The 25,275-nt window shown below is 44.1% G+C and overlaps 1 protein-coding gene and 1 long non-coding RNA gene across 3 annotated transcripts in view; one reads left to right on the top strand and one right to left on the bottom strand.

Annotated features, from left to right (window-relative positions):
* The window catches only part of CDCP1 (CUB domain containing protein 1), a 451,994-nt gene that overhangs the window by 23,802 nt on the left and 402,917 nt on the right, over positions 1-25,275 (bottom strand). The window lies entirely within an intron of this gene.
* The window catches only part of LOC134394182 (uncharacterized), a 32,666-nt gene continuing 9,107 nt past the window's right edge, over positions 1,717-25,275 (top strand). The window contains exons 1-2 of one of the 2 annotated variants that reach the window (XR_010025170.1): positions 1,717-1,747; positions 24,260-24,358. This is a non-coding gene — a long non-coding RNA (uncharacterized LOC134394182). Of the gene's footprint in view, positions 1,748-19,047; positions 19,129-24,259; positions 24,359-25,275 lie in introns of those variants that run through there. The other variant, XR_010025168.1, reaches the window with a different exon arrangement.

Raw genomic sequence — 25,275 nt, forward strand, 5'->3', positions numbered from 1 at the left:
ATCAGCTTCAAGGTTCTCAAAAAAGAAAGATATTAAATAGCTATAGCAGGCCATCAAAGAGGAGAAGATAAGCCTTGCTAGGCAAGGCATTCCAGAACCTGGGTGTGGCCACAGAGAAAGTCCCCTACTATGTTCCAACCAATCACAGTTATTGCAGAGCCTGGGGAGGTGTACAGTGCCCCATCTAATCATGTTTTTTGGGATCAGTTTCAGTAGTTGCAGCCTGATGATGTGGACATGACGCTTGAATCAGTCCGTCCCACCACATGTAAGCTTGACCCTTGCCCATCCTGGCTAATTCGAACTAGCAGAGGTGGATTGGCTGGGTGGGTCCAGGGGGTGGTAAATGCCTCCCTCTCTCAGGGAGTGGTGTCTGCTGCCTTGAAAGAGGCTGTAGTGCACCTTCTCCTGAAGAGGCCCTACCTTGACCCAGAGGTATGTGAGAACTACTGCCCCATTGGTAATATCCCCTTTTTGGGCAAGGTGCTTGAATGTGTGGTGGCCAGGCAACTTGAGATGTTGGGTGAGGTCATTAGGGGTTTGGGGGTTGGGTGCCATCAGTATGCTGATGATACTCAGCTCTACTTCTCCTTGTCATTGGAGTCAGCAGGGGCTGTGATGGTGCTGGACCAGTGCCTGGAGGCTGTAATGGGCTGGATGAGGGCCAATAAACTGAAGCTGAATCCTGATAAGACGGAAGCTCTGTGGATTGGTGGTTCCCAAGTCTGGGAATTGGGTAAGCGACCTGTTCTGGATGAGGTGGCGCTCCCTCTGAAGGAGCAGGTACATAGCTTGGGAGTACTCCTATACCCATCATTGTCACTGGATGCCCAGGTGGACTCTGTGACACGGAGTACTTGGGGTCAGCTTCGGCTGATCCACCAGCTACGGCCTTTCCTGGACAGGGACAACCTAGACACAGTGGTGCATGCACTGGTAACTTCCCAATTAGACTACTGCAATGCACTCTACGTGGGGCTGCCCTTGAAGACGACGCAGAAGTTGCCGCTAGTGCAAAATGCAGCAGCTAGACTGCTGGCGGGTACATCTACACCATTCTTAAAGGAAGTGCACTGGCTGCCTATACGCTTCTGGTCGGAATTCAATGTGTTGGTAATGATGTTTAAAGCCCTAAATGGCTTGGGACCTCAATATTTGAGAGAATGCCTCTCCTTATATATGCCTGCTTGAGACCTCAGATCTATTGGAGGAGCCCTTCTCTGCATCCCACCAATACAACATATACGCTATGATGGGACAAGGGAGAGAGCTTTCTCTGTGGTGGCACCCCGACTGTGGAATGCCCTCCCCTTGGAGGCCTGATTGGTGCCAACATTGATTGCATTTCGATGCCAAGTAAAAACATGGCTTTTTAACAAAGCCTTTGATGGTTAAACTCACTGGCACATTGTTTAAACTGCTTTTATTGCTTTTAAATTATATATTGTTTTAACTTGGATCATAATTTGTTTTTAACTGTGCATATTTATTGCTTTATACTATATGTTTTTATCTGTACGCCGCTCTGAGATCTTAATGATATAGGGCGGGATATAAATGTTTTAAATAAATAAATAAAATAAATAAATCACAACTCAGATGCTGATTGGAAGTAAAGGAAAGCATCTCCAATTGAGCAGATGGGCTTATATGGGAAGAACAGTAGTGTAGTGGTAAATTTTGAAGTGCAAGTGCTCATCATCATGATTCCTGTCGCAGGGTCTCCAAGGACAGTCCAAAAATTCAGGTAAGTGTATATCCAAAAACCAATTCTAGCAGTTTTTATCTCCATCAGAAACAGGTATTTTCTAAAGCTAATGGGTCTTAATTGCCACCTGAAAATACTTTGCATTATAACAGAGATAGCTCACAACAATATATTGTTGCTAGGAAAATCCCATCACACAAGCTACTGCGAGGATTGCAGCTAAAATTGGAGAGATTGGGGAAGCCAGAGACGGGTGGCAGATAATATCCTCATCAGATAATATCATCATGCTAATCAAAACATCCCAGTGCTTTGACGCTATGAGCCCTGGCTCCACTATAGTGAATGGTCCTATTAGGTAGGGTTGTGCACCACTCCTGAACCCAAGTGGGCTGACTCGGTCCAAATCTGGAATGGCCCTTTATGGCTGCTGTAGTTTCCAACATTAGATTTATGACAATAGACAGTCCCCATCTTCATTAAAGATGGTGGATCTCAGGTAGGATGAACAGCTGCTGGGCATGATTGGAGGAGTCAGGTAAGTCCCAGCCACTAGTGCAGCTTGGCAAGCAGAGGGCAGCAGCTTGCAGGATTCAGGGTTGTGAGTGGTGGGGAGGGAGTCCGATGGACTTCTGGTCGGCCTCATGACCAGGAAACCCAACATCCACCCCGCTTCACATGTCCAGATCTCCAGACTGTGCCCTGATTGGGCAGAGGCAGTTTGGGGCTGATTTGGGAGCTCCGAAGAGGGTCAGGGTGGTGAAGCAAAGCCCTACTTTTAGGTATCCTGGTCCCAAGATGTTGAAAGGCTTTAAAGCCCAAAGCCAGCACTTTAAATTGAACAAGGAAACAAACAAAACCAGTGTAGCCATTGTAAGGGAGTTAGATTCCCCTGGTAACTGGCTCTCGTTGCCGCATTCTTGACAAACCAGAGTTTCCAGACAAGGAAGCCTCATGCCAAGAACATTCCAGCAATCCAATCATGATGGAAATCAGCCATGTGTCATCTGGGCCACATCAGCCAGATCAGAGTTTGGTTTGATCTGCTTGTGCAATTTTATGCGCTTCTACTCTGTCCTGCTGTTTTATTGTGGCTAATTTGATTATTGGTTTTATCCATTTAATGGTTTCTTTTTTGTTAGCCACCCTGGGGAGCAGTAATGGGCAGCTCAGACATTTCCAAATAAATAAATAAATAAGCAAGCAAGCAAGCTATGGAATATGTTCTCCAGCTTTCATCTTTTAATTTTTTTTGTTCACATCAGGGTTGAGTGTCAAAATAGATGTGCTAGGCTGGATCTACACTACTGCTTTAAAGCGCTTTATAACAGTTATAAAGCGCTTTAACTGCTTTAAAGCGCTATAAAACTGTTATAAAGCGCTTTAAAGCAATAGTGTAGATCCGGCCCCAGAATGACAAATGTTTATTATTTATTTATTTTTGGTATTTATGTACTGCTCCACATCTAGACAGATTTCTGAGTGGTGATGAATAAAAGACAAAAAGAAAAGTTAAAAGAATAAAACTCCATATTAAACCACAGTATTTTTTTAAAAAACAGTATACCGATTTTTAAAAAGTGGCTGGCCAGTCAAGGAAGGCTTCGTGTTTTCAGGAGGCACCATAAACAACACAGTGTTGGCTCCTGCCTGACCTCCAGAGGCAGGGAATTCCATAGAAAGGGGGCTACCACATTGAAGGCTCATCTCCCAGTGGATTCCAATTGGGCCATAGGTCCATGCGTAACAACAAGGGATTACTCTTGCGGCAGTTAAGTTCTATTTCTTATGAAAACATGGAAGAGGGGGAAAAGAACCTGCTTTACACAAAGGAACATATAGCCTTGGGAATAGGATGTGTAATCAGAGCTGGCCTTATTATTAGGCAGAGAGAGGCAGCAACTTCAGGTGGCAGGTGCTGGTGTTTGTGTGTGTGTGTGGGCAGTGTAAAGTCATGTGTGGATAAAGTCATATGTGCTGCAGTGGCATGTCCTGTGCCCCCTAAACTCTAATGCTCTCAAGCATGGTGGAGAAAACTGTCCCATTGCTGGTGTTCATTGAAGCAAGATTCATTTGCTAGACTAGTTGGCTTCTTTATGTGGAATGGGGGGTGGAGTGGGGAGACCCCATCCTGTCCTTCATCTCAGGCAGCAAAATGTCTTGGCTTAACTCTACCATGTGCTCTTTTAGACCATGGGAAGAGTTATTGCTACAAGAAACTGATGTGATATGTGGGTGGATGGACATTAAGCCTCATCACATCTAGTCAAATGTGTGGCTCCCCTCACTTTTTCTGTCACCGCTCCTACATCACTTCCAGAAAACAGGAAGTAATTAGCTCCATTCAGTACGGCAGGAGCAGGAGAGAGCAGCAACCGGACTTAATGAGGTTTTTTTTGCGGCGCAATAATGGCCAGAAGGGGCAGAAGACGGGCGAGAGGCAGACGACGTCATGTGAGTAATTTGTGAGTGCCCAGTAACGAGCGTGCAGTAAAATGCTTGTCGGATGGAGCTTATTGTTAACTTTTTTGACAGGAGATTAGGGCCAATGACAACTTCCTTTCAAGAAGTGGCTTTGTAATGAGAAACCATGTTTCAGAAGTATCATTCACTTGATTATCTCTGTACTCGAGGGTTCTGAGGAGGCTGTCAAAAATCAAAGTGGGACACCATCTCTTTCTTCCAACCAGAAAGTAAAGAGGTGGGAAGGTAATACCAGAGAGCTATTCACACTACTTACTTTCTCCCTATGGAGAAGGTTTAAACTGGACGTGACTTCAGCTCTTCAAAGAGATGATGCCTTCAATTAGAGGACCCTTCTCTGTAAAGTAGGACACCTAGCCACCCTGGCAGTGATATTTTATTACTATAACAGCATTAATTAATACTATAACTTAAGTTTTATCTGTACCCCGCCCTGAGATCCCAGTGATAATAAGGCAGGATACAAATGTTTAAATAAATAAGTTTCCAGTAACTTAAGAACATAAGAAGTCTCATGCTGGATCAGACCAAGGGTCCATCTACTCCAGCCCTCTGTTCACACAGTGGCCAACAAGCTGTTGAGCAGGAACCCACAAGTAGGTCATGGGGCAGCAGCACCCTCCCACCCATGTTCCCCAGCAACTGATGTATATAGACTTACTGCCTCTTATTATGCATAACGATTCACTATTGATTGGGGGCAAGCGAATCTGGTCCTGCAGTGCTGAGTGAAATTCCAGGAATTAGAGTGTCAGTATTTGTGCTGTAAATTTGATTAGTTTGTTGCATTCATGGGAACTACAACGGCTTTGGTTTTTATCTCCATTGTGCACTAAATGTGTAGGTACAGCCCAGGCTAGAAAGAGGAGAAATATGTCTGATTCCTTCATTTTTTTCTCTCATAGCAACTAAATTGTACCCTGTGGAGATGGTGAACATTATCGTTTTATAATAGTATGCTGATTTGATAAGTTAAATGTAATGAAACAGTCTCATTTCTACGAAATACTCTAGGTAATGCATTTTCATTCAGTGACATATAATAGCTCCTCACTTTTAATCTGGCTCCATGCTCTTGGAAGATGTGAGATATTTTAAAAAAATAATGCAATATTTTCAGGCTTTCCCTTGTCTAGGGATTGATTCAAAGTTAGAGCTATCTGATCTTCTTCACAGTACCATATCTCCGTCGTAACATACAATGTGCCTTGCTTATATAATAAAATATTTGTGGAAAATAAAAATGATCCTAAAAAATAGTCCATTGGAAATAAAGACAAAAGAACAGGCTGTGTATTCCAAACTTTTGCGGCTTTTTGAAACCTCAACTAGTAGACTAATTTTTGGAGGCTCTGGTGTATTTCTGTACATGCTGAACTTTGTTCTCTTCCAGGCTGAGGTTCACAGTAGGTATATGTCAACTCAGCAAGAGGGCAGAATCAGCTCCTTGTGGAACTGGGTAGAGTTGGTTGCACACAGGACACCCAGAGCAGTAAGCTAAGATTTTGAAATAGCAATGGTCTGGAGCCAGCTGAGGACTTAACTAGTCCTGCTGTCAGTTCTACCCTCTCTGAGGAAATGGTTAATTCAAGGAGCTCTGTCCCATTCTTCAGGTGCAGTTAGGTGCCTCCCACTTCCTCTTGGGTGTTGTGGGCAGAGCCAGACCACCCACAAAACAGGGTGACAAGCCCACATCCAGCGGTAGAATGGGAAAAAAATGGCAAATTGTGCTGCTCTGCTCCACTGGTCCAATCCGGAGAGCCTGCTGCCACAGTGCTCTGGAGAGCCTTGGCAGCTGCTGTCCCAGTGTGGCATTTGCCACAATGAGAGAGTGGCCAGTGGGGCCATAGCTAGACCTAAGGTTTAACCCTGGATCGTCCAGGGGTCAAACCAGTTCATCTAGGTGACACACAGGGGATCCAGTGCTCAGGCAGGGGCGAACCCTGGATGATCCCAGGATAAACCTTAGGTCTAGCTGTGGCCTAAGTCTCTCTCTAGAGCAGCCACCCCCCTTTCCCCCCTCATTGTGGTCAAAAGAAGCTGTGGAGCTCTCACAAGGAATGCAGGAAGGGGATGAGGTTGTGGGGGTGATGCAGAGTCCTTAGAGTCAGATGTGGGAGCAGGACTACCTCCTCAGGCTCTGGGAAAGAAGGCATGGCTGGGCCCTGGGACTGGTCTTCCCCAACTGCATTGTTCTCAGATCCCTCTTCTGCTAGCAGGTCTCTGACTCCTGGCGCAGGACATCCGTGGCCGGAGGCTGAGGCCTACTTTAGCAAGCTGTCAGGGACTGTGTGTGCTCAGGACTTTGGTGTTTCATTTAAAGCACCGAAGGGAATCCAGGTATGCAACATCAACTTCTCAGGCAGGCAGTGCACGACACCTCTAGATTGGTCAGCCCAGGTATAATTACTAGGAGGCAGATCTTCGGCTTTGCATGGTAAACAAAGCAGGAGTTTCTGCCTGCCATATTTCAGACTCCAGGTTAGCCCCCTGCCGTAAAAGAAATCCTGAAAAGTTTATTATTATAAACTTTATATGTTTTATATTATATATAATTATACTATATTTATACGTTTTCCCTTGTTTGTATTCTTTCATGTTTATGACATGTTTTTGTCCTTGTTAATCACCAGTAACTTTGCTGTTTATTAAATTTTTGTTAAACATCCATTGACATTCATTATATGACTGCTGGCTAGGATAAATCGTGTTAAGGCTTTTGGTATATGCACAACACATTGGGCTCCCTATATTTTGTGCGCTCAACTTCAGCAGTGTTGGTGGATCTTTTCAGTCTCACAGTGAGGGTTCCTCTCTTCTTTTGCTTTTGGTAAAAGAAACTCTAGCAAAAGCTGTAGCCTCACTCAGCCCCTTCCAAATTGGTGTATAAGCATATCTGGCTTTTGGTAAGGCTGTCCATGGGCTTGGCCTTTTTGTTTGGCCACATTATTTATTGAATAATGCAGTCTACTGGGTTACAGCTTTCCAGGTGAGCTACAGAGGGAGGTTGCAGAGCATTGCATGAAAATTCTTGAAACACCTTTGTTCTGTAGGTGTTTCTTTCTTTCATTATTTATATTCCTAAAATGTATAAACCACCCTTCATCCACAAGGGATCCCTAGGCGATGTATACACTGTTAAAACAGACAAACATATCCAGTATAAAATAGAGCTATATGAAAGCTTTGGATTCAGATTTCCGAAGCATCCGCCATTTTGTGCACAGCTCTAGTGTGAAGAGAGAAAAAGTCCCAACATGCACTGCAGGCAATCAGAGATCAGCATTGTCTTCTCATTGGAAACAATGGGCCACGCCTTTGCGGAGAGAATAAGGGACTAAGCCTTCCTAGGTTGAGTGAGAGATGATGTGGCATCTAGAAACTGAAAGCTTCATCACATCTAGTCAAATGTGTGGCTCCCGTCACTTCTTCTGTTGCCACTCTCACGTCGCTTCCTGAAAACAGGAAGTAATTAGTCTCATTCAGTCTGGTAGGAGAGAGCAGCAACCGGACTTAATAAGCTCCATCCAATGAGCGTTTTATTGCATGCTCATTACTGGGCACTCACGGAGTTTGCTCAGGTCCCTCACATGCCATCGCCTGCCTCCCGCATGCCTTCCACCCCTTCTGGCCTACCTCGTGCGACGAAAAAAAACCCTCTTTAAGTCTGATGTTTTTTGAAACTCGGAATTGCTGCTCTCTCCTGCTGTGTGCAAGAGAAGCAGCACCATTAGAACAGCGGACTCAATGGGCCTCATGCTCGTTGGGTACTTCCTCTTTAGAAAAGAGGAAGGAACTTGAGGAAGGAAAACACGGGCAGAGAAGCGAAGGTAGGGAGCGTGTTAACCCTTGGTGTAATGGAGCTCAATGAGTTTTTTTTGTGGTGCAATAATAGCCAGAAGGGGCGGAAGACGGGCGAGAGGCAGATGACATCATGTGAGTAATTCATGAGTGCCCAGTAACGAGCGTGCAGTAAAACGCTCGTCGGATGGAACTTTGAAACTCAGAAAACTACACACTCTCGTTAGATTGACTACACTTCAACCAACCCATTTTCAACTTCCTTCAGCAAGACGCAACCTACTTTTGGAAGGGGCCAGGCAGAGGAGGAATATTGAGGAAAGGGAGGGTGTAGGAGGGAGGCACCTGCTCTGCACAAAATGGAGGATTTTGTGGCACCAACATTGTTGTCTTTTTGGCGCCAGGTCAAGACTTTTCTCTTCTCCCAGGCATTTTAACAGCATTTAACAATGTTAAGTTTGTTTTTAATGGACCCCAGAATTGTTGTTTTTAAATGGATACCGTTGTTTTTATTCTGTTTTTATGTTTTTGATGGTTTTTAAATTTTGTATACTTTTTAATGTTTACCATTTTAAACTTTTGCAAACTGCCCAGAGAGCTTCGGCTGTGGGGTGGTATATAAATGTAATAAATAAATAAATAAATAAATAAATAAATAAATAAATAAAATAAAATGCCCAGCGTGCTTTGGAAATCTGAATCTGAAGCTTGCACAGCCCTAGTATAAAAACCATATAATTACACATTAAAAGACAAATGAAAGCAACAACCTTTCAGCCAGGTTTACCCAGATAGCAGGTTCATTCAACCCCAGCTTGCTGCTGTGACAAACAAGTAGTAGTATGGGAAGTTTTCCCCAGGTGAATATATTCCCCACCTGCTAAGGATGAGGAGCTAGCCAGTTCCTATGAGCTGTGTGGATCAACAAAGGACTTACTAAGAATGAATCATGTGTTTTTGTATATACCCTAAATCAGAGCTATTTGGGCATGCCATAGAGCTGCCTTCTCTACTAGAACTAAACTATTTATACATGCCCTTTATTTTCCTGTTTTCCTTTGACTCTTCCCATGGGCAGTAGTAGGACATGCTGCTGCTTTCATGCGTCACTTCTCTTACCTGTTTCTTTCTGTTTGGTTTTGATTTCTGTTGGACTCCCTGGGATTTTGTGAAACCATGAAATCGCTTCCAAAGTCTCTGAGTCAGTGACACCATCTTTTCTGCCAACAATCCGAGGTTTACAGCAACAAACCCCAATAGATATTATTGATTTGCAATGTGTAAAAACTCCAGCCTCTTCTTTATTTAGAATCAATGCATGGGATTGGCACAATAATGCAGCTTCTTTGCCCTCGATATAGGAAGCTGCCATTTACTATGGGCATGGCTAGATGAGGGCTTATCCCGGGATCACCCCGGGATCATGACACACAGGGCATCCCAGGAGCAGGGAGGGATGATCCCTCCCTTGCCCAAGGATATCGCCCTACCCGTTTTTCCAGATTTTTCTGCAGTCTTGGGATGATCCCGAGACCGCAGAATGTGTGGCCCACCATCGCTGGTATGTCCCGGCACCTTGTGAGTAACCGCGAGGAGCCAGGCATGGGGCATGGAGCTCCTCAGGAGATCTGTGCCCATCGTGGGTGGGGTGGGGGCAGCAGGAAGTTGTTTTTCCCCCTTAAAAAACTCACATTTTGCGCAGGCGCACTCCGGCGCTTCTCTCCGATTAAAATAACAACAACACAAAATGGCGGGCGCAGCAGCCTCTTCTCCCTGGGACGTCGCGCACCATGTGTAGACGAGAGCAATGATCTCACGATCATAAAATCATGAGATCGTTGCCCTGCACCCCCTCGTCTAGCCATGCCCTATATGTCACATTATTTGGCCATCTAGTTTAGAACCGCCTAGTGTAGACTAATAGGATTGGAAGTAGCTCTCCCAGGGTTTCAGGCAAAGGTCTTTCCCATTATCTCTACTGGATTCTTTTAACTGAATATGCCAGGGATTGAACCTGGGACCACCTGCATACAAAGCATTTGCTCCAACCAGTGATGCACCTGCCATCCCCCATGACCACCCAGAGAGGGGCAGATGCAGAAACAAACTCTATTTTATTCCTGTAGTCTTGATGGTGCTATGATTCAAATGGGTTTAAAATATAAAACTGCACATGCTCAGAGGTTGTTTTTGTTTGTTTGTTTGTTTGTTTGTTTTAACTAGGGTTGGCAAACAATTTCTTGTTTCAACGTATCAGGACTGTAGAAGCAGTTTTAAAGCATAGAATGACAGTTTAGGGCAGGGAAGAAAAATATTAGCTGTGTGCTCAACAACTGAAGTCACATAGATGGCCATCTAAAGCCCCCTTCCCCTATAAGATCATTACATCCAGGGTCTAAAATTACCTAAGTGTACCGCTGGCTATAATACTGAGCTACGACCCTTCCCCCAGACTGGAAGTGGATCCTGAGAGCGAAATGGAAATAGCATTTCAGGTATAAGCTGATAGGCAGAGGTTTACACTTGAGTGTAGTACAAATATACCTTGCACTACTTCTTCTTCCTTGAAGTTAAGGAGATGATGCGCAGGATATAGATCTGAAGAAATGGTGCATCCCGCTGTCCTTTTGTTTGTAAACCAACCATCACATTTTGCTTTGTCTGGATGAGAGAGGCAGGTAATGTTTGCAGCAGGAGGTCCTGTTAGATAGCAATCTTGCAATATTCCTTTTATTCCTTTCAATCTTTCTGTTGAACTTCCTCTAGATTTAGGCTTCAGCTACTTGAGAAATCAATGGCAGAGGACTGTACGTCTGTTTGCTGAAAGTTGTACTAGAGTAGTTGGGCAAACATCACACCAAAGGCCAAATAAATCAGCATGACAACACAGAATGGAAATACTAAACCATAAATGTGCTGATTATCTGAATAAATTGCACATGTGCAATCTTTCTTCCTGCCCTCAGCCCAGTATCCCATCTTCCTTTCAAAGATGCAAACTGGGTCATTGCATTAACTGATTTGTTGTGACACTCTATAATGGAAAAATAACTAAAATGCAGTATTAATATTATTAAGGCATCTGAAAGGGTAATAATAATTGCTGGGAAATCGGCCGAGCATGTACTTTCTTTTACCTCTTTTTGAAACAATAATTGCCCCTGTCAATGATTGTGGAGTGCAATAAAGTGTAATTTGCCCTGTCTAAATTCTCAGAAACCTCTGGCTTCAGAAAGAGCATTTTACAAATTGATGCAGATTTGTAATAGTTATGGAATCCATCCCTGTCTCCTCTCGGGAACAATCCAAACATTGCTGTAGCTCCATTGCCATTTTTTAAAGTAGAGGGATCAGGTTGAGTTATTTTTCCTAGCCCCACCTCCATTTATTAAAGTAGACAGGTCAGGTTAAGGGATTTTTTCTAACTCCACCTCCTATTTTTTCCAGCTCCATCCCATTTTTCTACCCCCCCATTTTTCTAGCTCCACCCCCATATTTTTTTTAGGGCTGAAGGATTTTTTTCCTAGCTCCACCCCCATTTTTTCCAGCTCCACCCCATTTTTTTCTAGGTCCACCCCCATTTTTTTAGCTTGAAGGATCAGGTTGCAAATGTCAACAACAGACGTGTTAAACTGGGGGATGTCTATACAGGTTCTTTACCCCGACTTAAACATGCAGATTCGCGTTTCAGGACACATGGTGCAGCCACCCATTCGCCGTAGTGCTGGATTTTTAACACAAGAATGTGCATATTCGTAGTTGCGATTTACCACGGCTTTTCAATAAGCGTCCGAGTTTGCACCACGTTATAGTTATGTGTTGTTGGGGGAATTAAATCGCATTTTGACATGTGGGCCTAGCTTTGAGGGCAGGGCAAAGTGATTGGCGGATTTCCCGCCTTCCAACCTATCGCGTCCTCCTCTGGCTCCCTCGTTCCTTCGTGCCATTTTCATTTTGAATTATCTGATTCTTCGGAGCTCTGCAGATAGAGCTTATGATATTAAAATAAAGAGGGGAGAACGGGTAGCCAGAGCGAGGAGACGTGTTCAGTCCCCCTCTTGCTCATCGGAGAAAAGCTCAGTGTGTTTAAATGCTACTGGCAGTTTGTACTTGTGGTTGTGACTAAAACTATATATATAAACTATGCACATACATCTAATGATGGATCACTGTGGACTCTGCAGCCTGAGGTGGACTCGCAGTCTTCTTTCTGCCGCTGCTAGGGATAGCCTCTGTTTTTTCTCTGTCTCTCCCGCGTAAGACTCCTGAGCAGAGGCTGTTCTCTCTTGAGTTGACCACCTCTCCACCCGCGTCCTGCGCTTCTCCTGCCTTTGGCAAACCTTTTCTTTTTGGAGGGTTGTCCTTTGCAACACGCTGCTTTCCCCCCTCTTGCGTTCTCCTCTGCTGCTTCGTTCCTCCCCCGTCCCCCGGAGCTCCGCAGATAAAATTTATAGCTTCGCTTGTCTATACTCCATAGCATCGTATGTGTTCATGTGCGCATTAATAACTGCACTAGAAAAAAAATCATGCTGCTGCAGTGTGACGCTCTTTGCCTAGATTCGAATCAATGAAAATTCGGATTTATATTCAATGAGGAGCAATCCCGTTGTTGTATAGATGGGGGCCTGGTGACGTCTGCTGTGGCCCCAGGGCAATCAGAGAAAGGCACATGTGCAAATGGATTTCAATCTGTTTATAACACTCTTCCGCTGTGTGGATAGCAAATGTTCTTTCAGATTTTTACTAAATATGGCAAAATTCACCTAAGTGCTACTACCAAGAAACTGTGATCAACGAGGGGGCTAAAGGAGAGTGGCTTATTAAAAACTCACACAGATACAATTACACATACTGCTTGACCAATGAAGTAGTTAACTTGTTGATAACAGCTCACAAAGATATAAGTGCATGTGGTAGAACAGGGGTGGCCAACATGATGCCTGTGATGCCCCAAACACTTTTCTTGGCATCGATCAAGGTGCCCTAGCCCTTCCTCTTATTTTCTTTTTCAAGTAATACATTTTCCTACCAGTAGTTGAGATTGCTGTGTGGTAAGAACCCCCAAAATGGGCTCTCTCTCTAAGAACGTGTCTAGCCGCTGGAACCAAATAGCAAATAGACACTGGGTAAGATCAAAGCCTTGGCTTTATTTCTGCAGCAAAAAGACTGCCTTCCTCAAATTCAGGAGCAGCAGCCCCAAATCCATCTCGTCCAGGACTTATATGCTGTGTGGCAAACAAGTTACATCATATTTGGTTATACAGTGTGCATGCTTGGGTAAATTTCCACAAGAAGCTCATAGACTAACATTGCAGCCACTGCCCTTAGCAGAAACCCATTGTGTATTGTCTGTTGACTGAGCAAGCTAGGTCTTTCCAGATAATGTGCTTACCTCTTGACCTCAACTGTATATGTGGTCTCTTCACCTAGGCTGCATGGCTGACAAGGCAAAGGTTACCTATAAGTTACTCCTCTCCTGACCAGGCGCCTAGGCTGCATATTTGCCTTACTGCTTGTGTTCTGATAGAGAACAGTTAACTATTATTTATATCAGTTGTAAAATAGTTTTTTTGTTGGTGCTGAAAACTGTGGGTTCAGAGGCATTGTTTACTATGTTGGGGCTCAGACTGCACTTTTGCCTTGTACTTAATCTTTTGGGCAAGGTCCTTTGTCATGCCTTCTATGGCAGCCATTTTGTGGTTTTGCCCTGGGCAGTTTCTCAAATTGGCAGATGTGCCCATGGCTCAAAACGTTTGTCAATCCCTGTAGTAGAGTCTTCCGGGAGTCTTCTCCTGCTGATGAACCAGTCAAGAGGAGTGCCAGGCGGTGGGTGGAGGAATCAGTCTGGATGTGTTAATGACAGGTAAACATGGACTAAACATAAACACAAAAGCTTGCTCGCCCAACACCTACATGTATGACCTAGGAAGAGAGTGGTTCGTCATTCTCTAGACCTGCCCCAGCAGGTGACAACTAGCAAATCATTGAAAAGAGAGGTTGCATGATTTGTCTCCTAATCTGGGTACATTCCAGTGAGGATGTGAAGAACTACCTCTGCATGCTGCAGTTTTGGAATCTAGAATATTATAGCAATTTTCTCACATCATGGAGACCTTTTTGATTATCTCCCTGGTGCCCCAAAGCTAGGGGCAGCTTTTGCTGTCCTGTTCCATCATTCTGAGTTCTTTGACAGCTAGGGAATAGGGCTCTGCTGGGCTAAACAAACAAAGTAATATGTGGCGAGGATGAAACTGACAAGGATATTGACAAGAGAGGAATATAGTCTGTGGGGCTACATGGTGGACAGGTGGACTTGCAATCATGCACACTTGCACAAGATCACCCATATATTTACACAAATTTAAAGTTTCTTTTTGCACAAATTACAATTTGCACACACACACTGTGCAAAATATTTCTGGAATCAGAAAAAATACATCCGCTACAGTCCACCACCGCTTACCAAAATGGAAACGCTAGAGAATCTGATCGGGCTTAAATGGAATGGGATTCACAGTATCACACATCCCTACTAGTCAGCAGTGTTTCAGTTAAATATTCCAGTCAGCTTCTCAGCATTGAATTTTGGGGATGGGGCACCATCTTGTTCTTTGCCTCAGGTGGCAAAATGTCTTAAGACTGCCTTGTCCTTTGTGCCATGGGAGCTGAGGCTTGGTCCCATCTACTGAGCTCAGACTGATGATGGGACAACAGTGTCTGGTAATTTTCAGGTTTGGGCTGTTTTTATAATAGCCAGTTTCTTTAGAAGGGCATATTTCCAGATATTCCAGACAATGACATTCCTTAACCACTCCATTCCCCATTATCTTCCCATTTTCTTCCCAATTCCTCTTTTACAGTGATTGGAGTGTGTATCTTTAAATTTGAAGCTCAGGGCTCCATCTGACGAGCGTTTTATTGCATGCCCCTTACTGGACACTCATGGAGTTTGCTCAGGTCCCTCCCATGCTGTTGTCTGCCTCCCACACGCCTTCCATCCCTTCTGGCCTTCCTTGCATGACAAAAACACTCTCAAGAAAGTCCGATATAATTTTAAACCCGGAAGTTGCTGCTCTCTCCTGCTGTGTGCAGGAGAAGCAGCAGGATTAGAACAGTGGACTCAATAGCCTTGTGCTCATTGTTTATTTCCTGTTTTGAAACAGGAAGTAACTGAGCAACAAAAACAGGAGTGGAGAAGCGATGGTAGGGAGTGTGTTTTCCCAAGTGTGATGGAGCCCTCTGTCTTTACATATGTAGACTGACAAAGTGTTATTATCTTGACTTCTATGGAAGAGCAGTCTGTGACTGGTAAATGCAGCTTTTCTGCTCCTTTCTGCTTTCTATGCCTCTATTCCATGCCTGTATTACCACCATTACCTTTTGTGAAACACAATTCCTCCTGTCATTAACATTTGCATTCTTCTTTTTCTTCTGAAACAAAAATTATGGAGTTTCAATTTCAAGCTGCAATTACTCATAAATGATGGGATTTTGTAATAATGATTTTTGCTGTTGTTGCAGCCGGGGGGGGGGGGCTTTGGAATGGCATGGATAGAAACAATGGATGCATACATGAGTGGTTTATAGTACAGTTGAGCACAATCCATTTTTTTCATGAATTAATTTTATTTATCCATTTTATTTAGTTTTTTGGTCACAATTCTGCCTGGTATGTTTCTATTGGTTTTTTAAAACATTGTGAAAAACTACACTGCACAGTGGTTCTTTTGATCATGTCTTTATAGGTAAGGGCAGGAGGTGGGGGAAACCAGGGACAAGGTGTTCATCACCTGTCTGTGATGTGCCACTGCTATGCGTCAACCACTTATACATTTGTACTTTAGACAGGGGTTGCAGGATGTCAGTGGGGGGAGAAATGGTTGAATGTGTAGAACCATAATTATAATTCTGCTTCCAGCTGATTGAAGAAGAACAGTGACTGTGTAGCACTTAAGGGCTCTAGTGGGGAAACATCCTTGAAATAGATAATAGGTAAATTAGGTTCATCTAACAGTAGATGTACATTACGGTATTCTTGTTCTTATTTATTTATTTATTTATTTATTAATTATTGCATTTATATCCCACCTTTTTTCCTGCAAGGAATGCAAGGGGGCGTACATAATCCTCCTCCTCTCCACTTTATCCTCACAACAACAACCCCGTGAGGTAGGTTGGCCTGAGAATCTGTGACTGGCCCAAAGTCACCCAGTGGGTTTCCATGGCCAAGAGGGGACTAGAACCCGGATCTCTCAACTCCCAGAGTTTCATCCCACGTACCTGTTTCCATCAAATTATCCCCTACAGTGCTAAGCTGTCACCATTGTTGTTGTTGTTGCTACCGGGCGGCTAGATCCTTTGCATACCAGAAAATGGGTTTAAGGGGGGAAATGTAAAAAAATCATAAAAAACCAATGGATGATCCAATCCAATTCAAATTTGGTATGCTTAAAGCTCTCCTTAATATCTATTAGTGTGCCAATTTTGATGTCTTTATCTTTAAAGATTACACAGATGTAAGCATTTGTTTAATTTTTCTTCAAATCCTGCTCCTGCACCCCAGTGGCCGCTCTGAAAACAACAAATGATACACTCGAAAACTAGTAGCAAAATATTACACTTGTTTTGGTTAAGAAGTGGAATTAAAGCAGGATGCATGGGAGTACTTCACAATAAAAGCAGATTATAAGATGGAAAACTTCGGAGTCCTTTGCACGCGATTCGCAGTGATTACACAGTATAACGCTGGTGTGGTAAAGCTCCCAGTCTGACACTTTAGCCACTACACCACACTGGCTCTTGTTGTTGCTCTTGTTCTTCTTGATCTCCTCCTCCTCCGTAGAATTCCTCTGCACAGCCTGGTGAAGGGGGTAACACACAATAGCTTTGAAAAATGTGTTTAAAATGTGTTTAAAAAGAGAAGATACCCTTCCGTTCAGGTTATTGTAAAGAGGACACGTGCATGTGCACACATACACATACACACCCTCCACTTCTCAAGGTTGCCCACAGCCCCTGCCAAACATTTCAGTGACTGTGAGAAGTTTAAATTTGCTGAAAGCAAGTCGCTCAATGCTAGCCAAAGCCTCAGGCAATAACATGCAATGAAAGCATAGGATAAGCACTCAGAGCAACGTTTCTTTGGGGGGACTGTCCTAGCCCTGCTGCAGCGTTCAGTTCTCATTTATATTCTCTGTTAAAGACAGTTCCATGTAGAGATTCATTCCAGAGACTTTAAAAACGAAGAAAAGAAAATAGGTGAGAAATACTAAGAGAATAACTGACATAAACTATAACGCCAAAAGAAAAAGAAAGTGTTGTGACCCCTTTTATGCACTCCCTGTTTTCTTGAGAAGTAGGGTAGGTGTTTATTTTATTTTTTGAGACATTAGCTTTAGATGTATTGTGTTGTAAAAGCCAATGGACCTAGCAACAGGAGCATACAAGGAAAACCACAGAGCAACAAAACTAATCAGAAAAACAAATTTGGAAGTACTAAATAGGTATAAGTTATCATATGATAAATCACATATTAGAAAGACACATGCTGCTTTTTTCACACGCACACACACACTCTTTCAGTTTATTACTGAATTCTTCATCAACCACAGTAGCAAGATCGGCTGTAGTTAAACCTTATTCTATATGAGAGACATTGTTGTTTTCTATGTCAGCCTAATGATCTGTATTACTCAAAATCTTGCCAGATCCTCTACCACATCTGGACAACCTGCAGCCCTTGGAGGTTTCCCCTGCGGCCCATGCATGCCCTGAGCAGTATGGTCCTCAATGTTTTGTATCTGGTCACTCTACAAAAGAGAGCAGGGTTCCTGCAGCTTTAACTGTTGTGCTGAAGAGGGAATTCCACCAGGTGCTGCAGGCATACAAATGACTCCTGCTGAATGTAACTATTAAAGATACAGGAACCCTGTCCTCCTTTCCATATGGTCACCCTAGAAAATAATACTAGATTGACAGTTTTATAAAAGGTGGGGAAGGTTTTAGAGGAAACATTTCCACATTAAATAGTCCTTCATAGTAGAATCATAGAACAGTAGAGTTGGAAGGGGCCTAAAAGGCCATCGAGTCCAACCTCCTGCTCAATGTAGGAATCCACCCTACTGCATACTTGACAGATGGTTGTCCAGCTGCCTCTTGAATGCCTCTAGTGTGGGAGAGCCCACAACCTCCCTAGGTAACTGGTTCCATTGTCATACTGCTCTAACAGTCAGGAAGTTTTTCCTGATGTCTAGCCGGAATCTGACTTCCTGTAACTTGAGCCCGTTATTCTGTGTCCTGCACTCTAGGATGATCAAGAAGAGAAGAAATCCCTTTTTCTTCTGTGTTTTAGCAGCCTGATAAGTTCCATTTTGTAAGGCTGAGCCTGCATGTATTCACTAGCCATTTGTGGGTGTTATCCCATCCTTGGCTTCAAGGTCAGAGCAAAACACTCACTTATTGGGTTGAGTGGGTTCCATTGAGGGAACTTTCTGCCCGCTACCCAACAAAAAGCCTTGGAAGACTGTTTCAGCTAGCTTGTGATTGGCTAATAAGAATTACCTTTGTTTTGCTAAAGGTTTTGGAGTATAAAATTGGGTGAGTGTGTTTTGCCTTGGAGGGTTTGCTTTTTGATGTCCTGCTCTATGGAAGACCCATTGAAGTATAAACTAGAGTGTCCATTTCCCCCTGACATGCACACACCTAGAAAAGTAAAGAAGCACACAAGGCAAGGAGTGGGGAGTGGCCCAGAAAAGAACTCAATTTACCCCCATGTAAGTAGCACGTAGGTGACTCCCAAGCCCCTTTCTTGCCAGACGAAGTTAATCCCGTTGAATCTACATTGCTGGTTAACTGCCAGGACAACATTATAGGTCAGTTCGAAATAACACCGATCAGTTAAACTCAGCCAAGTCCTTGCAACTGCCCTTAGCCGCATCATTAATAGAGGAAGAGCTACAGGCAAAGCACATGGCAATCTCTGCTGCAGTTCCCCTTCTGACCACTGCATAGAAGTATATAAGCTAGTGTCGTCCCCCAGCCCGGTGTGAGCCTGCCTTTGCAGTGCGAGAGCGCCAGGTCATCACCTATTCTCGAGAATAAACGTTTGGAGCCCAATGCCTTGACGGAGATCTTTCGTGAGTGTTTCATTATTGGATTTTGGCACACTTGGATTAGGCATAATTTATGCAACACCATGCCACTAGTACATAGACACAGGATTGTTGTTTTGCCCTGTTGGTACTGTTTCCAAATACTGCTCTGTTTGTTGCATGTTTCCTCTTTCCCTTTTTGTAAATAAGTTTACCACCTATCATAACTGCATATATGTGTTTCATTCCAATTAAGCCTTGATAATAATGGTGATGGGAGCCTACCTTGCTGGGTTGGTGTTCAAATCAAACAACCTTCCCGGAGTTAGTGCACCCCCTTCCTCCCTTCACACAAGGCTTTCCCCCCTTCCTACGTACCTTTACTTTTTTTTTGACCTGTGATTTAATTCCACACTCTTTATTTGCTTTGTCTAAGCTCAACACTAAGTAGCAAAAATGTTTTCACTGGGCTGCCTGCAGTATCCCTGTTAGACCTTTTCCCATTTGTGAGTATATTTGCCAACCAAATGAAAATGACATATCAGGTAATGGAGGCCTCGGTCTTGTGTTGTTATTAAACTGCACTTTTTTACATGGCAGAGTAAATATTTGAGTGAACGGCATGTTCCGGCCTTTGAAATGAAACGTTTTCCAAAACTAAGACTTGTAAGTTCAGCCTCTGTCAGGTCAAAGAGATCACACTGAGTAAAGAATAAGTTAAAAGAACTGCTTGGAGAGGAGAACCAATACTTATTCAAAGTGAAATAGTACTGTTTTGTTTTTTGTTTTTAAGTCACAAATATTCACTCTTGGGTAGTAAGTCATCCCCCCTCCCATTCTATTAAGAATTCAAGGGATGCTTGACATAGTTCCTAACCTTTTTTTCTAACTAGCAGTCAAGTCAAGAATCCAGTCAAGCTGGTGGAATTTCAGCAAGCCTGACTTACGTGGTGAGGAATTCACATTACGTATAATGGGATTTATTTCTGCAGTTGTTGAATGGTTTATATGCTGGCTGGGTGGCTGCTCTGCTTGCTTCATAACTCTTTTGTCTGAGTTTAGGAGCATAAGAAGCTGCCTGAGTCAGCCCATTGGTCTATTTAGCCCCATATTGTCAACCCTGACTAGTAGTGGCTCTCCAAGGTTTCAGACAGGATTCTTTCCCAGTTCTACCTGGAGATGCCAAGGACTGAACCTGGGACCTCCTGCATGCAAAACGGGGGCTCTGCCACTGAGCTACAGCTAGAGAAGTCAGCTAGTAGCAAGAAGGCTGGGAAAGAAAATGCAAAACATGATAACATCACAACACAGGGCCACTTCTTCTAAAATGTAATGGAGGGAGAGGGAGGGCCTGAACGTGCAAACCCCATCATGCATTTTTGGGCATATCTAGTTTGGCCTTGAGTTCAGTGGAAATGCCTAGGAAGTACGGTTAGGTTTACAACCGTCATTGCCAGTAACACTGATAAGGAAATCAAAACACATCAAAGGAGAAATAAATCCAAAGAACTGAAGACAAGTCAGAAGAACAGAAGGCAAATCAGGAGAAATATTTGCAAAGTAGAAATCTGGTATTTCCTACCTAAAATGGGGGAGATATTACATGATGATAGTTCCACTGGTAACATTTGCAGAGGTTTCACCTGCTCTATCTAAACAAGCAGGTACCACAGGGGTGTTGAACCTCAGGCCAGTGGGCCAAATCTGGCCATGCCCCCTTCCCCTGACCCCACCCCTTGCCCCCTAACTGCCAATCGTTGGTGGTTTCTCAGCTCTTGCATACACACACACACAGACATCCCATTCTAAAATGTTGCAATGCCTCTCCTAAGGCAGCAAGAGTTTTCTATTAAGCTAAAAGAGGCTGGGTATCACAATCCCAGGCCCACCTACTGAGCAGTAAGACAACCAGAAGCTCAACTTTCCCTCCTAAAACTCTTTTATTGGGTTAAGGGCAGCTCTTCAAACCATCAGAGTTAGCAAAGGTCAGAAGATGCCCTCGGGGCCTAATTAGCTAAGTAGCGTCCTTTGTTAAAGGCACCTCTAGTAGGCAGGACAGTTGCCTCTAAACTAACTATAGGCTACTACACCCTGCCTGAATGGCTTTCTGAGCCACTCCAAGGTGGTTCCTCTTTGCTTTTCCTCTGGCAGCCAGCCAGCCTGGTGGAGAGTTTCCCACTTCCCATAGCGTCTGCCCGCTTGATTCGATGGTGGACTCTCACACCTGCCAATTCATGCCCTTCCTCCCCTTCCGACAGAGGCTGAGTTCCCACGGGGTGGGTGGGGTGGAGGTGGTATCTGTCCCCTGGCCCCCTTGCTTGATATGCCTCTGGGACGGTTCTTAACTGGCTCTTACAGAGCCTTGGGGAATTTCCTCCCCTGCCCTCTGTCTCAGCTGAATTTACCTTAATCCGGCCTCCGAATCAGAATCTTTGGCCCAATACTGACACTGAGTTTGGTTTGTCATTTGCCTTCAGCCCCGCCCTTCTGCCTTCAGCTCCGCCCACCTCTGGAATATGGCCTGAAGAGCTTCTCTGAGTCCAGGCTGAAAACGGTTCAGCACCTTTGATGTCACGAAAGCAAATAGCCTAAGTGCAAAGGATGCTATAAAGGGAGAAATAGTATATAAAGCCTAACAACTTGGCATTAATTATGGAATGGGCTAAAATAGAAGAACTTGATCATCGATCGTATGCTTGCTCTTTCCTACTCCTCTCCTACCGGAGCTGTGAGGAATAGAAACTGACAAGACACTGTGTTTAGCTTTCTGTTTTAAACAACTGTGCCATAGCTGATAGCTTCATAATGAAACGTGTAACGTATCATGCTGTGAGTGAATTTCAAATTTATCTGCTATATAATTTGGCTAAGACAGTATTTCTCTAACAAATTATACAGTATCAGCTAAAACCAGCCAATGCTTTTAGAAAATTGGGTATTATTGAGACCTGTTGTATCAATGCCTAAAATTATTTCCAGCTGAACTCACTTGGAAGCTATCATTTAGCATGTTGTTGAGATCTGGGATTCCTGCTGCTTCAAATATTGCCCACCGAAACGTTTATGAAGGTATTGTGTTACACTCATAGTCGGACGAAGGCCTGGGTGTGTAGGGGTCTTCTCGTTAAATGGTGGTATTTAATGAAATACAAATGTCACCACTAGGAAAAAATACACAGTCAGAACAATATTACTTTTCTGTCATGGATACTGGGTGGTTTCTGTGTATTCAATCCAATAACACCAATATGCATTCCACTTTCTCTCCCCTCTTGCAAATAATGGTCCTATTTGCAGATCACAACCCATCCTGGCTTAATTTACCCACAGGGGCTGTTGCGTCATGCTGGGTGCCCTGCCATCTAGGATACAGAAGATTTGCAATAACTGGTTGTGAGTGCAGCGGCCCTGCCTCCCCTGGAAGAGAAGGCAGTTCTCTGCAGCTCTTGTCCTGTGTCCCAGTGCTCATTCAGGTAGCAGTAGTGGTGAAACTGACAGAGCTTTCCCCTTGCCTGGGCTGCTACTCTGCTGCTGACGCTGGTGGGTGCTGCTGCTTCTTTCTCCTCATTCTCCTCATTCTCCTCTTCCACTCCATCGCTGCCGCTGCGCCTAGCCTCGCTACTCCCTGGTCCGGCTTCCGCTCCTACTGTACAGGGGTGTATGTGACTATACACTTGGAAAGCCCTGAGGTGGGTGCGTGGCGGCACAGCGTCAATTATATGTTGCACTGCAATCGCCCACCTACCCTGGGGCTGCCTGGCGAAGCTGTGGAGAAACTGCTTTCTCTTCCAGTGGAGGTGAGGTTGCTGCATTCACAACCAGTTATTGCAAATCTTCTGGATCCCAGATGGCAGGGCAGCCAGCATGACGCGACAGCCCCTGTGGGTAAATTAAGCCAGGATGGGTTGTTGTGAACTCCAAATAGGCCCATTGTTTGTAAGACGGGAGAGAGACTTAGCCTGACATTTTTCTCCAGAGCGAGATGGGGACGCGCAAGATGATGTCAAGACAGCCCCTAAGCCTTGCTCTGGAGTCTCATAGCTTCATCCCACGTACCCGTTTCCCTTGAATTATCTCCTACAATGCAAAGCTGTTGTTGTTGTTGTTATTGTTGCTAGCTAAATCACACCCCAGGTGGCAGTGCTCCTAAGTTCCTTTGCATACCAGGAAAAGGGTTTAAGGGGGGAAATGTAAAAAAAATCATTAAAAATCAACGGATGACCCAATCTGATTAAAATTTGATATGCTTAAAGAGCTCCTTAATATCTATTACTGTGCAAATTTTGATGTCTTTATCTTTAAAACTTACGCAGATGTAAGCATTTGTTTAATCTGAAGCTTAAAAGTATCAAATCCTGCTCCTGCGCCCCCAGTGGCCGCTCGGAAAACAACAAATGATTCGCTCCTAAAGAGGTAGCAAAATAGGTCGGGTCTTTTGGCTTTATAGCCCAATTAAAGCAGGATGCATGAGAGTACCTCACAGTCAAAGCAGATTATAAGATGGAAAACTTCAGAGTCCTTTGCATGCAGTTCACAGTGATTGCACAGTATAACGCTGGTATGATAAAGCTTTCAGTGAAGGCAGGGCAGGGCAGGGCCTGGTGGAAGGTGACCTGTGATTGGTCGTCTTCCACTAGGAGGAGGGGGGGCGGCTCTGGCCACCTGGAAACCCCATGCTCCCTCCTCAGAGTAGGGATTACCCGACACCACCTCGGGAGAGAGAAAGCACAAAGTTTCCGAGGGATGGGGCACCAAGCTGGCACCATGAAGACACCCCCAGGGAGAGGCAAAGGGAGCCACGATCCAAAGACGGTGGCAGGCTGGGTGTGGTTGCCTATTGTCGGCAGAGCCACTCCATCTCCAGCCAGTGGTGCCATGTGATCACTGCCAATGCCGATCAGGCATGTCGTCTCTCCCCCAAGTGGCCATGTGAGCTGGACGCAGGGGAAGGGTGTAACTGAGTGAAAGCAACACTGACTGATTTGTCCACCTGGAAGTAGAAAATTTAAAATGTAATTTTTGTTGTTGTGCAGCCATTTGTCACAGAGTCTCTTTGTAGAAGATCACGTAGTTGCTTACAAATGTCCAACACTGCCTGTACACGAACAGATCAAAAGCTCCATAGTGAAGTGAATATCTGCCTTCCAACTTGCTCTTTGCTCTTTTCTGTTTTAAGTAATCCCAGAATGCTTCCAAGAAACTTGAGGAAATCCTTCCACAAGAAGGACAGAGACGAACAGAAATGGAACTTGATGGGAGAAAGTGATCCATCAAAGTACGTGGCGTGTATGTTTGTATGTGTGTATCCTGTTGATTACTTGAGGTTCAACATATACTTCTTGGTTTCTTCTGTCTCCTGGTTGTGCTTTAGTATGATCAACAAACGTAATCAATAAATTGGGAGGTCAAAGCTTTCCAGATGGGATCACCTCAGTTTTCAATTAGCTTCTATTGAGTTCTGTGAGTAAAACAGCGGCAATCTGGGATGGGGTTAAGGCAGAGCAAAACAGACGGTGTGCAGTAGAGTCTTGGGGAAGATGTTATAATTTATTTGCACACTACAATCTGCTCATAGCCCAGTGTTTTGTTTTCATGCCTGTTTGCACTAGAGTCTCTTTTTGTAAAATGTTGCTCCTGGTTCTTACAAGATGTGAGCTACACCACGCCATTCATAGATATTGTTTTGTCTTGCACCAAAACAACCGTTTGTCCAATTCACATGGTATTCATATAAAAGCTCTGAAGTAGCTGAGTATAAAAACAGTATGCATCAAAGTGACCATTTGGAGTTAGGGTGTTCAAGGGAATTGCTGTTCTTATACACACATACCCATCCCACAAATACTTTAAAAAGAGGCACTGGCAGAAAATAAACAAGCAACTAATAAACAACCAGCACACTTCCCTGCATATATCAACTTGAGAAAAAGGTCAGATGGAAGACCTGAGACTCTGGGAGAAGGTGGAAGCCGAGGTTGAATGAAGGAGAGGAAAGAGCTCCTTGGCCCAGCCAAAAGACTTCCTGCTAATAATTCATTTGGGTTTTATTCCTGGCAAAACAACAATAGTACATTTTGTTTAAAGAAGAACTACAGATTGTAAGGAAGCCTTCTCCCACCTGGTGCCCTTCAATTGTTTTGGACTTCAACTCCCATCAGCCCTGGCTAATGGTCCAGAATGTTGGGAGTTGTA

Source organism: Elgaria multicarinata, chromosome 1 (genome assembly GCF_023053635.1).
Source record: "Elgaria multicarinata webbii isolate HBS135686 ecotype San Diego chromosome 1, rElgMul1.1.pri, whole genome shotgun sequence".
Taxonomy (NCBI): domain Eukaryota; kingdom Metazoa; phylum Chordata; class Lepidosauria; order Squamata; family Anguidae; genus Elgaria; species Elgaria multicarinata.